Source organism: Procambarus clarkii, chromosome 80 (genome assembly GCF_040958095.1).
Source record: "Procambarus clarkii isolate CNS0578487 chromosome 80, FALCON_Pclarkii_2.0, whole genome shotgun sequence".
NCBI lineage: Eukaryota > Metazoa > Arthropoda > Malacostraca > Decapoda > Cambaridae > Procambarus > Procambarus clarkii.
This window is the reverse complement of record NC_091229.1, coordinates 9,478,535-9,492,145: the sequence shown is the minus strand read 5'-3', so window position 1 is coordinate 9,492,145 and position 13,611 is coordinate 9,478,535. Positions and strand designations below refer to the sequence as shown.

The 13,611-nt window shown below is 47.8% G+C and overlaps 1 protein-coding gene across 1 annotated transcript in view; it reads left to right on the top strand.

Moving 5' to 3' along the window:
* Positions 1-13,611, top strand: part of LOC123752055 (uncharacterized) — a 156,635-nt gene that overhangs the window by 14,774 nt on the left and 128,250 nt on the right. The gene's annotated exons all lie outside the window — the stretch shown is intronic.

The following is a 13,611-nucleotide window of genomic DNA, read 5'->3' as shown; positions in this document are numbered from 1 at the left end:
TTCCCGCCTGATGAACCCGCGCCACAGTTCCTCGGCTTGGCTCCCTCGCCTTTACTTAACGCCTCTACGTATGGCGACAACTGAGTGCCCGGCGTCTCCGTGCGCATCTGCCTGTCTAAGGCTGTGGCGGCCTGGGGTTGGGGTTGAGGTATGGTGTGGGTGGCCTGGGGTTGGGGTGTGGATGGAGGTTGGGGTTGAGGTATGGTGTGGGTGACCTCAGGCTGGGGTGTGGATTGAGGTTGGGGTGGGTATGGGGTGGCCTGGGGCTGGAATGGGTATGGGTATGGGTATGGGGTGGCCTGGGGTTGGAATGGATATGGGTATGGGGTGGCCTGGGGTTGGAATGGGTATGGGGTGGCCTGGGGTTGGAATGGATATGGGTATGGGGTGGCCTGGGGTTGGAATGGGTATGGAGTGGCCTGGGGTTGGGGGAAGGGTTGGTATGGGAATTGAGGATGGGGTTGGGGTTGTTGTAGTGACGGATGAGGTGTACCTAGGTGGTCCCCAGTGGTGTCGGAAGAGGTGCTGTCCTCTACACTTCCACTTCCACTCCCACTGGTCCCCACTGACTGGTAATTATCTGGGTTAAACATTTTCTGTGATTCCTTGTGTGCCACGTCTCTTCTAAACTACCCTTTAGTGCACCCTCGACCCGGACTCACTACAACCGTGATCTTACACAAATAAAAAAAATCACAACTCTTTTCTAAGAGAAAACTACTAAATTCCCAAAATAGGAAATACAACGATTTATCGAGAGAATCGCTGAAGTGAATCCAATGAATGAGTGTCTGCCCCGCACTCGTGTCTGACCGTGAAATATCCCGCAGTTCTATTGCTGAAACCTAAGTCCTTTACGTTAAAAAAATTAAAGAATCTAATTTATATAAAACAATTTAAATGATAACGCAACTAACGCGCAGCACTCGTGATGGATTAATAAAGAATATTTATTGTACTTGAATACTAAGCGCACTTGAAGTGAGCAGCGTGGCCACTGATGACTGATGGAGCGGGACCAGCTGCGCTGAAAAAACTAAGTCCCGCGCTTTTTCGCTTAAACGCTGAAAAATCAAAATTTTTGTTCTGAAGGAAAATAACTAGTTTTACGTTAATAAACCGCTCTAGCGATTAATATAGACACCCAGGACCTATATATGCTTACCAAAAATTGAATTTTTATCAAAAACTGCGTTTTTACTCAATTGCTGGACTCTGCCAATTTTTCTGACTCCGAGGGAAAAAAAATTTCTATCACCCCAAATATCACAAAACTCCTTTAATTCACAAAAATTTGGGTTTCTCGTTCCCAGATATAAATACGTTATTATTTACTACTGACGTTGTATACAGAACAATACTGACACATCGGGCGGTTTCAACACTCATTAATTCGAATTTTCGTCAAAATCCGAGATTTTCACCTCAAATGGACTCTGACAAAATTACAACACGATTTTCTCGAAAAATAACTAAATTCGGCAAAAATGTAATTATCACTGTTTAATGCTTTACGAACAGAATTACGTCCCTTGCGCGCACTAGAGAGTAATACTGGCCCCAGAATATACATAAAACATGAAAATTAGAATTTCCGCCAAAAAGACAGATTCTAGCCCAAGCTGGACTTAGAAAATTTTCCACCTACGTGTCTACTGAAAACAGAATTCTAAGTCTACAAACACAATTCTACCGTCTTACTGGTAAAATCTAGAAAATATCACTCGCATCGACTGGGGAATCCTAATGATACCCAGATCATACACGTGACCCACGAATACAAATTAATTACAGTTAACGACTTTCCGACATCGACTTAGCCGAAAACTTATCCCAAAATACTTAGAAATATACCACGGACTCTATTAAGCATTTACACGCAACTTATTATCCCTTAAACTCCTTCACTTATCTATCGTGACCGACATATAGCCCTAAGTCCAGAGGATTAACAACGCCTCTGACTTAGACTAATAGAACAGGGAATAACAAAACTTAACGTACGCACTTAGCCTAATATGCAAGAAAACGCTAAACACTTGGGAAAAATTTTAACCGGGGATTGAATTTAGGGGAAAAAATTAATCTAGAACAACGCAAATAAACTGAAATTACTTTATAAATTTAAGTATACTTAATTAAAAAAAATGCACTCGACTTAATCTTATAATTGTTCCTACCGGCTCGCCGTACCACACCTAGCCTAGAGGCCACACCATCTAGGTTCCAACAGAGCGACACGCAGCTTTCAGCAGCAATTATGACTAGGGACGACTCAACCTCCACTAAGTGTGCGATCACTTAGTTGTTGAATCGCTGCTAGGTAGGTTACTAGTCCGTCCCTCGGAGGCCGCAACGCCCTTCACGGATTACGTTTTTCCTAGCGTTTTGGGTCGTCTAATAACGCCCTCGGACTATCTACTGGCGTCCCACAGATATATCCGCCCCCGACAGCCCTCAAGGAACTGCTGTTGAGAGTATGGCGGCTCCCAACACCTCTGAATTAATTGCAATGGGTCGAGTATGGTACCCAGTCCAATCAACTCGGAGCGGTCTCCTTTTCAATAAATCTAATTTTAACAACCTAATCTTACTAACTAAACCTTAATCATATCAGCCCGCATGACCCAAGATTCGCCAATCCCCACTCAAACGCACTTGTGGGGCGCACTGCTAATCCTGGCCCGCGGCTGTCTCCTTAGCATCCGCGCACGTGTTCGAACGGCTAGACGCGTGAGCCTTTCAACAATTTCAAACAAAATTGTTGAAACCACCGCTGTGCACCATTGTAACACGGGTTTGGGTTCCTCTCTCTTTACTTCCTTCTTTCTACTCCCTCTACCCGTATTCTTACTTTTATTTCTAAACCAAGGGACTCCAAAACTTTTAACAAAGCCAACTCCACGCCACGTGGTCCTAAGACGATTGACCGACTTAGGATTCTACACCCAGTATGACGTGACCTAAGCTCTGAACAAAACCCTAGAGTCACCTCTGCTGCCACCACCAGACCAGTAATACAAGAGCAATGATCGAGGTCTGGATCGATCACGCTAATTAATCAACCTAGGGGCTTGATCCCCACTATAAACGATGACCTTGAGTGTGGAATAAATTACACGGTAATGATAATTCCGATTCGATGTTAGAATCGGCGCCCAATGCAACTCTGCCTCGTGTGGACCACGTGACCAGGACAAGTATACACATAAAACACATGGAAACAATAAAATGCAAATTAATAACAAATTTAATTTATTAAAAGAAAACTAAAACAAAATCTAAATGTGTTCACTCCCTATCACTTTAACACTCCCTACTTGACCTGAGTGGCAAATGAGAAGACTATTTCTATAATTAACAATAGCAACTATACCTTGGGCGACCAGCTAGATGTTTTGGCTGGTCTTGGGGAGAGGTAAGATGTTTGACCTCTTATCCCAGCTGCTCCCGTTTCCACACTGATTTTTTTCCTTGTCTGGACTACCCCAGACAGAGTATTGTATTGTTCCGCATCGCTTACCCAGTTACTTTAGCAAGGTTAAGTTATAACAATTAAACTCTGTTGTACTTAATTGATCCAGACTGGTTGAATTATTTTACTGAATTAAATTACAAACATCTAACGGCAGAGCTGTTCCCGATCACAAAAATGGTTATTAAAACTTTGAGAAATAGTAGACCTGTCAACCCCTGATGACCTATGACCGCCGGTCACTCCGCTTTAAAAGTTAGATCTGATTCGTGACGTCACTGATGGTGACTTAAACTCAATAATTAGAATACTCTTGATATTGTACCCAGTACTATTATACAATACAATTTTAATGCAAAATGAATAAAGGCTAATTTTCTCTAAATTACTGAATACTATAGGATGATTCATTATACGCAGATATGAACAAAGCGTCGGTTATTTCCACCGCGAATTCCCCTGGGGGTCAGGTCACCATGCGGCTCAGCTTCCCATTCTCTTTTGTCGATAAACCACTCTGGATAATTCTTACAACAGCCTAGTTTGTTACACCCTGGTAAACCCCGCCCATCTACACCGGCCCGCCCCTTCCTGGTAAACCCCGCCCATCTTCTCCGGCCCGCCCCTCCCTGGTAAACCCCGTTCATCTACACCGGCCCGCCCCTCCCTGGTAAACCCCGCCCATCTACACCGGCCCGCCCCTTCCTGGTAAACCCCGCCCATCTTCACCGGCCCGCCCCTCCCTGGTAAACCCCGCCCATCTACACCGGCCCGCCCCTCCCTGGTAAACCCCGCCCATCTACACCAGCCCGCCCCTCCCTGGTAAACCCCGCCCATCTACACCGGCCCGCCCCTCACTGGTAAACCCCGCTCATCTACACCGGCCCGCCCCTCACTGGTAAACCCTGCCCATCTACACCGGCCCGCCCTTCCCTGGTAAACTCCGCCTATCTTCACCGGCCCGCCCTCCCTGGTAAACCCCGCCCCTCCCTGGTAAACCCCGCCCCTCCCTAGTAAATCCCGCCCATCTACACCTGCCCGTCCCTCCCTGGTAAACCCCGCCCATCTACACCGGCCCGCCTTCCCTGGTAAACCACGCCCATCTATACCGGCACGCCCTTCCCTGGTAAACCCCGCCCATCTACACCGGCCCACCCCTCCCTGGTAAACCCCGCCCATCTTCACCGGCCCGCCCCTCCCTGGTAAACCCCGCCCATCTACACCGGCCCGCCTTCCCTGGTAAACCACGCCCATCTATACCGGCACGCCCCTCCCTGGTAAACCCCGCCCATCTATACCGGCCCGCCCCTCCCTATTAAACCTCGCCCATCTACACCGGCCCGCCCCTCCCTGGTAAACCCCGCCCATCTACACCGGCCAGCCCTTCCCTGGTAAACCCCGCCCATCTTCACCGGCCCGCCCTCCCTGTTAAACCTCGCCCTCCCTGGTAAACCTCGCCCATCTACACCTGCCCGCCCCTCCCTGGTAAACCCCGCCCATCAACACCGGCCCGCCTTGCTTGGTAAACCTCGCCCATCTACACCGGCCCGCCCCTCCCTGGTAAATCCCGCCCATCTACACCGGCTCGCCTTCCCTGGTAAACCCCGCCCATCTTCACCGGCCCGTCCCTCCCTGGTAAATCCCGCTCATCTACACCGGCCCGCCCCTCCCTGGTAAACCCCGCCCATCTTCACCGGCCCGTCCCTCCCTGGTAAATCCCGCTCATCTACACCGGCCCGCCCCTCCCTGGTAAACCCCGCCCATCTACACCGGCCCGCCCCTCCCTGGTAAATCCCGCTCATCTACACCGGCCCGCCTTCCCTGGTAAACCCCGCTCATCTACACCGGCCCGCCCCTCCCTGGTAAATCCCGCCCATCTACACCGGCCCGCCCCTCCCTGGTAAATCCCGCTCATCTACACCGGCCCGCCCCTTCCTGGTAAACCCCGCCCATCTTCACCGGCCCGTCCCTCCCTGGTAAACCCCGCCCATCTACACCGGCCCGCCCCTCCCTGGTAAACCCCGCCCATCTACACCGGCCCGCCTTCCCTGGTAAACCCCGCTCATCTACACCGGCCCGCCCCTCCCTGGTAAATCCCGCCCATCTACACCGGCCCGCCCCTCCCTGGTAAATCCCGCTCATCTACACCGGCCCGCCCCTCCCTGGTAAACCCCGCCCATCTACACCGGCCCGTCCCTCCCTGGTAAACCCCGCCCATCTACACCGGCCCGCCTTCCCTGGTAAACCCCGCTCATCTCAACATCCAGATGAATGGACAGATAAATGAATAGATAGAAGGATGGATACACTGATGATTGGATAGATGGGCAGATAAATGGATAGATTCATGTATATAATGATAGATGGATGGATCGATGGATAGATAGATGGATTAATAGATGGACGGATGGATAGATAGGGAGGTTGGTGGATAGTCAGAAAGACAGATAGATACATACATATACTGATGAATAGATAGAATGGTAAAATATAGACCGTCTCCATGGCGATCTGGTTTGAGGAGGAGGAGATTCCAAAGCACTTGAACCCGTTCTTCACTGCTTCCTGGGCCTGTTCTGCTGTTTCGAAGGTCATCTTCATCGTGGGTCGAGTGGCGTCGTTTGTCTTAAGAAAAGCTGTCGTTGCTTTCAGAGTAGGGTTTTCTTCGTTCACTTGCCGCACTATGGTGTCGGCATCCGCTAACCAGCGGTTCAGCCTGTTCAGAAATATCATCTTCCCGGCTGTGATTTGTCTGGGAGGAATCAGTGACAGGTTCGCCTCCAATAGTGAGACCCGGCGTTCTGTATCCAGGACCTAGATTCACGTAGCTCCATGTATTTCTTCGTAAGTGGGTTTGCTAAGTGTGCCCTAAAAAGATGCTTAGGTGCGATTCACGTAGGTCCACTTAGGAAGATATTTGGGTTTTGGGTGTGGTTCACCTGCGTGCCGATAGAGGTCACTACTGTGTTTCGTTTGGTCAATCAGAGAGCAGGCAACATTCTTCATATTGAAGATTTAGTGCTGGCTTATCGGAGCTCTACTGCCTCCTATTTATGTCGAATTTTCTTATAAAATTAGTATATTTCGAAGTAAAACTGTTTTTTCAACTTCTACAGCCAGCACCGACATTGTAGTAAACAAATATGTTACATTTGTTGTTTACCTACGTAATTCTAAGAGATACTGTGTAGCTGTCCTTGTTGTTCGGAAGATGCGCTGACAATTATTGTATATATTTACTGAATTTACCCAACGCCACTAACTATTTAGTGGCCTCGACGAAGACAGAAAGCCGGCGGCTTGTTAAAGGGCCTGCTAATTGTCTTAATGATATTTTTTAGCTGGAATTTGGCAATTACGACTTCAGTGGGTAGGCGGTTCCATGGGTTTATAAACCTCTTGGTGGAAAAAACGTATGTTTTCAGTCCTACTTGAGAGGACATACTCTCCAACACTATATCTGTGATTGCCATGTTATCAGTGACTTCAGACCAAATGGTATGAGGTACTTTGAGCTCTGTAAATACTTCATACACTCAGGAATATTGGAAGATATTCTTGTGCTGCACCCAGATTTTACCAGTGGAGGTTAATAGATCAGCCTTAAGTATTTTGTTCTCTCCTGATTCCATGTATGACTGGCCATCCTGTGAAGTGAGGATGTTGAATGAGCTTGTAGCTGGTTTTTGATCTACACTGTGTGGTCCTTCATATAGAATAGGGTAGCAGCACATTGCTGTGTATACCTAATCTTAATAAAAAAATCAGTAATAAAGATTTTAAATTATAGTTTGTATTATTACAAGTACTGTATTATCCTTATTAAATCATGTTAACCATGGATCATTAAGATCTCATGTTGATATGTAATAGTCATATTTCTTTTGAACTGCTATTCCAAGCTAATCATTTTTTAATCATTCATTAAATTGTGCATTATGTAAATTTTTCACTTCTTTGGATATACTGTACAGTACAAGAAGATAGGATAAAAATAAACCAGTAGTATTTCTTTCATTATATTTTTTAATTTAAATAACTGCATCAATATTTGTATAGCTGACAGGATTTGTTTTACCATACAGGTGCGTTATTTGTTAAAATAAAATTTGGTTTATTGTTACACACAATGGTGCTACATAGCCTTCCCAGCTTGGTGCCTTCTTTTGATACTTACTGATTAATAAATAAATAATTATAAATAAATTTTATCCAGGAAAAGTACATACAGTTGATTTACAAACATAATGTTGGATTTATAGAGAGAGCTAGTACATACAATTCCTAAAGCCACTAATACTCATAACATTTCGGGCAAGGTGTGGGGGAAAAAACACTTGACGTTATCTTGAGATGATTTTGGGGCTTTAGTGTTCCCGCGGCCCGGTCCTCGACCAGGCCTCCACCCCCAGGAAGCAGCCCGTGACATCTGACTAACACCCAGGTACCTATTTTACTGCTAGGGAACAGGGCATAGGGTGAAATAAACTCTGCCCATTGTTTCTCGCCAGCGCCTGGGATCGAACCCAGGACCACCGGATCACAAGTCCAGCGTGCTGTCCGCTCGGCCGACCAGCTAAGTCTCACTTAGACTAAAACTTAATAGTAATCGGGATTAGGTATAAATTGTGTTGAAAGAAGGAATAAAAAAAAAGGGGGGGGGGTGACATAGCACAAATCAGCAATTGTACACGTTGGTGAACAGCGTTGTTTTAAGAATAGCAAGACATGGGTTGACATTTAGGGGGTAAGATAGGTTACATGGTGTCAATTAGGTAGTACTTGGTTTTACTCTTAAACTGGCTGAGAGAGGTACAGCCTTTGACATGATTCGGGAGGTCATTCCACATTCTGGGTCCCTTGATTTGTAGAGCACTTCTAGTTTGGTTACACACAGCCAAATTGTGTAACAGGAAGAGGTCTTGGACACAAATTTGTTCCATGCTAAATGTAGAGGAATCAGCCGAGTATTCCTCAAATAAAATAAGCTGCCTTAGCTTATAAGGTAAATAAAATAATCGTTTCTCAAATAAGTAGCTGCCTCACCTCACTGCCTTACTGCTACATAGCCTTCCCGGCATGGTGCCTTCTTTTAATAATTACCTGTTCCACACCCAAGTTGTGTAACAATAAGAGGTCTTAGACCCCTACTTCCCTCTCTCTCTCTTTTAATAGTCCATTTAGTCATAATTATAGCTTTAAGTATTCAATTAATAAAGTTTTTGACATTTTTACCCTTCTTACCTAACATCATTTGTGCAGCATATTTTTATTTTATGTCTCACCCAGATTTAATTTCAAAATAAAACCAAACTAAACAAATTAGAAATGAGTATGTATAGCTAAAGGTACACCCTTACTGCTAGGTGAACAGGGCCATTTGGTGATAGTAAATGATCCCATCAGGCAGGTCTCGTCACCTTCTCTCATATTTCATGTTCACCAATGTTTATTTACTTAATAACTACTAGTATAATATCTTGCTATTACAAAACTATTCAAATATCATAAAATACATATTTACTCAAAGTTTCAAGCAAAGAATGCATATATAACACACACACGAAGGACTCCTCTTCACGAGATTCAATTGTTATAATCTTTTGTTTATGTTCCAAAATCTTAAAATCGATCCCAGTATTATGTAGTAGAGAAAAATTGAGTTATATCTAGTTTACGTAAAGCTACTAGTGGTCGAAACAACACTTAGATCCCAGACCAAACTTACGAAGGTTTTTCGACTTAGTGTAGCTACCTGAATACCGACGTAGCCGCCACGAAGGCGCTAAGAAGGAAAACATTCGTAGCTAAAAAGAAAAACCTGCGTAAGTACCTTCGTGAATCTGGCCCCATCCAAGATCTACTGTTGGTCCACTTTTATTGCTTCGTTACCATGTATATGGACGTCAACTGATGTTGCCTTGTCAACTGCTGCTGCAATTTCGTGCTCAAAGTGCTTGTAGGTTCCGAGGAGTCGCATTTTCACTTTGTCATGTTCTCTGGCAATGATTCGAATTATCAGGAGAACCTGGAGTGTACAGTTGTTTGCCGGCAGCTGTGTGGGAATACAGATTACAAGAGAGGTATGGGGGGACTTACTGTTGTTTTTGATTTAGCAACTCCGAACGAAATGTCCATGTAGCACGGGCTATGGTGACCCCGTTTGGATGACAATTTGTTGTTGTTGTTTTTGTTTTAGATTCAGCTAGTAGGAACAAAATGTTACAAGTAGCACAGGCTATGGTGAGCCCGTGGTGGGCTTACCTGGCACAGGAGCGGGGCTGTAACTTTTAGCGGCTTACAAGGTTGTTTTTCTTTAACAACCTTGTAAGCCGCCAGAAGTTACAGCTTACAAGGATAAATCTAGACATTTAGTGTGGGGTACACCTCACTCTACGATTCACCTAACCCCCTTAATCGTAGGAAGCGGGGTAGGGTAGGGCGAGCTGGTGATTGTATCCTGACTCCGGCTTCTAGCTGTCCGCCAATGTAGGTCTTACATCTTCCCTCTGGGTCAATTTACGACCATCGAACAGTTGCAGGCTCGAAGTCGATTTCATCTGGATGTTGATTATTGGTGTCAGCTCATGAATGAACATACCCTCAAGCATACGAACCCTCATACGATCGTCGATGCGTGCGATTACTGTCGTATCTTTCACTATGTCTTGGTGATTAAGGATGGTGTTGTGTTATTGAGAATGATGTTTAATACCTCTGTCTTACAAATGAAGTGTAAGACGTCTTAGTGCCTACGTCTACTCAATGTAAACAGATATATCATTTGTTACAGCCACTTAGGACCAGTAACCGTGTTCTTGACGTTATAACCTCTCGTATAATATCCGACCCCAAGTCGGTAGTGCGTCTTCAGAACTGTAGTAGTGCAAAGAAGAAATAAGCGGGGGATAAACAAAACACTATTCAATTCACCAATATATTTACACCTTCAATTTTAAAAATGTCTTAAATAAAACAGATTATGACTACACATATTTACAGTAGAGGCACTTTCAATCAGAACACTACTACGTTGGCAGTGTTCACCTACTCCAGCGTTTCCACCACCCAGTACCATGCACACGTGTACCTGACAAATGCGGGCGAGTTCACCTTTTTCGTGGCCAATCCACCGACACAGTCTCACGAGGTGCTTTCACCCCACTTTCGCTCTTCAGCAACCCAATGGCAGAGGACTTCAGTATCATGCTGACAGGGGTCACAAACAATCATATACAAGGGTAGCTAACCCCTGGCAGAAGCCTCTAGCAGCCTACTAACAGCGCTTCACAATTAGACACCTCACTGTCATCTGTTACTCTTCTAAGCGAATCCCGGGGTACACCGATCTCTACCATCTGCGTAATTTAGCAGCTTTAGCAGCTACCATTTAGAATAATTTCCAGGACCAAGCTGAGAGTACGTGGACTGCCCATGGTAAACTGCCTTCCTCAATACAATCACCTCCACATATCACTTCTGTGGACATAAAAAGTCATCAATTAGACAGATGGTACACTGGGGAAACCATGAGGTAACACTCACTCACCGGAGAGTTGACATTATGCTCTGTAGCACATGGTGCTGATCGTGACCTGCCATCCACGAGAGTTGTTGTTGTTGTTGAGTTAGTGGCGACGACGATCGTGGGATCGGATGCACCCCGGCGTACCTGTGAAGGGTGAATCGCAAAGCCAGGAAAGGCAAAATGCCAAGCCAAAACGCGAAACGAGTGACGCCAAGCACTAGAACCTAATATGCCACACGGCAAAGCTACGCACAAAGGGAGAGGCAGAAGCACATAACAGAACAGGGCAAACAAACAGCCAGAAGGGCACACAGCATGTCAGAGCAAATACACAGGAAATCAGAGCACATACTTGCCCGGGAACTTGGCCCGCGGGAACCTTACATTAAACTCCTCCCAGAACACCCATTGCAAAGGGTCCCGTCCATCCACCAGGGACGCCATAACATCCGGAACTGGGGCAACAAACACCTGCAAACTGGGGACCCAGATGGTAGTACTCAGGAGGCGAGAAGTCGCTACTCGCCCCCACAGAAAGGGAACTTGCCCACCATAAAAGCACTCCGGTCCGTCAGAGAGCAGTAACTCAGCAATTTTCGACCAGTGACCCGGCAGCATCACAGACGCCGGCAACACGTCCCCTAGGGCCCCAACGCGCACCCGCACCACAGGGGTACCCGCGGCCCCGGGCACACCACCAGACGACAGCAGGGAACCCGGACGGCGCGCATCCTTCCGTAACGTCACCACCAGGCCACGCCCAGCACCAGAGTCCACACCATCACTGGCAGCAGAAGCCACCACCCCCCACCCCACTGTGGAGAGTCCCCGGCGGAGAAAGAACCGAAGGCACGTCCGAGACACAGGCACCAGCACCGGCTGGCACGTGTACCTCCGCCACCATGAACCGCGGAGACATCGACGCATCCGTAACCACACTGTCAATACCCGAAGCCCCGCAGGCACTGAAGTCACCAACGTCGGCCCAGGAAGAAGACGAACGCCGGGAACGTTTGGGCTCCTGCCGGATATCGTCAGAGCCGGTAAGTGACCCAGAAACACGGGTACCACGAGCCGAAGGAACCGACGCCAGAACGGCAGCAGCCTCTATCACAGGGGGAACCGGGCCACACACAGCAGGAGGCTCCGCAGCCACCCCAGCACAAAGCACATCCGGGACCCGAGTCACGGACACAGGGCCAAGCGCAGAATCAGAAGACGAGGGAGAAGACAGCGACGTCACACAGGGGGCTCCAGGAAGGCCCACGGGAGCAGCTGGAACAGCAACAGGATCAGGCAGACCAACTGACGGTACCTCAAGAACCGGAGGAAGAACGGCAACAACCGGAGGAACGGCAGGCGCCACCGGGGAAGCTGCAGTAGCAAACGGGACGCGCACCACCTCATCAACATCACCGGAGACTGCCTCCAGAGGGAGCGGCGGGAAATCCTCGTCGCGGAACAAGTTGACAGGAGTAGCAGGGGCCGCAGAGCACCCGGCAGCCTGATGCCCCAACAGGCCACACTGGAAACAGGTACGAAGCTGCCGGGCATAATACACCCGGACGTAGTATCCCATAAGCCGGACAGAAGAAGGTATATCCGACCGCAGGCGCATCCCCAACGTGCGAATGTTTGTGCGCCTCCCAGCATACCGCCCCGAGGAGAGCGTGTTCACCTACACGCTGACAACAGTACCAAACCCCCCGAAGTAACGCCGGAGGAGGTCATCAGGGATTTCAAGGGGCGCACCATGGATACTGACATAAGTCAGGGCACCATTGCGGTCCGAAATCGCCACAGAGCCGGTATCGTCTGGCAACGGCAACGTACGCCCCTCGTACCGACGGAGGAAGTCCCGGTACTCGTCCTCCCCCACGAACTTAATAACAACCCGATGGGCCGTAACTAGCTCCACACCGTAAACAGTTTCCACCGGGACACGAAGCATGTCACACATCACCATCTCGATGGTCGGATAACCAGCCTTACAAGTGAACTCCAGGCCCACGGAGTTCACACGCTGAACAGGAGGAAGATGGCCCCCCATGTCTGAACTGCCACGTCAACGCAGCCAGGCAGGCAACAAAACTGGTAGGGCAGGGACGCCCACACCACCTGGTGACGAAAACGGCAAACAACTCCAACAGCCACAGAGGGTCGGTAAACGTCCACATTCCACGGCCGCTAGCAGTCGACTCCCCCATCCACGAGAGGTCATCCATGCATGTCGACCTCACTGTCTGATCAAAGCAGGAAACAGGAGCCATTCATCGCTGCCACTCCACCACCAAAAGATGGTGTTGTCCATGTAGCGCCCAACATCAGGGAAACTGAGGTGCCCTCTCATAGATGACGCCGCAATCGCCACTCCATACTCCAATGAAGGTGGCGATACCGTAACATCATTCGATATATTCATATCCGATGAAGTGTAGGACGTCTAGTACACTGAGTAGACGTCTTACTCTTTTTAGCAAGACGGAGGTATTAAGCAACATCATTCTCAATATTAAAACACTATCCTTAATCGTCAAGACATAGTGAAAGATATGACAGTTATCACACACACCGACGACAGTAGAAGGCTTCGTATGCTTGAGGCTGT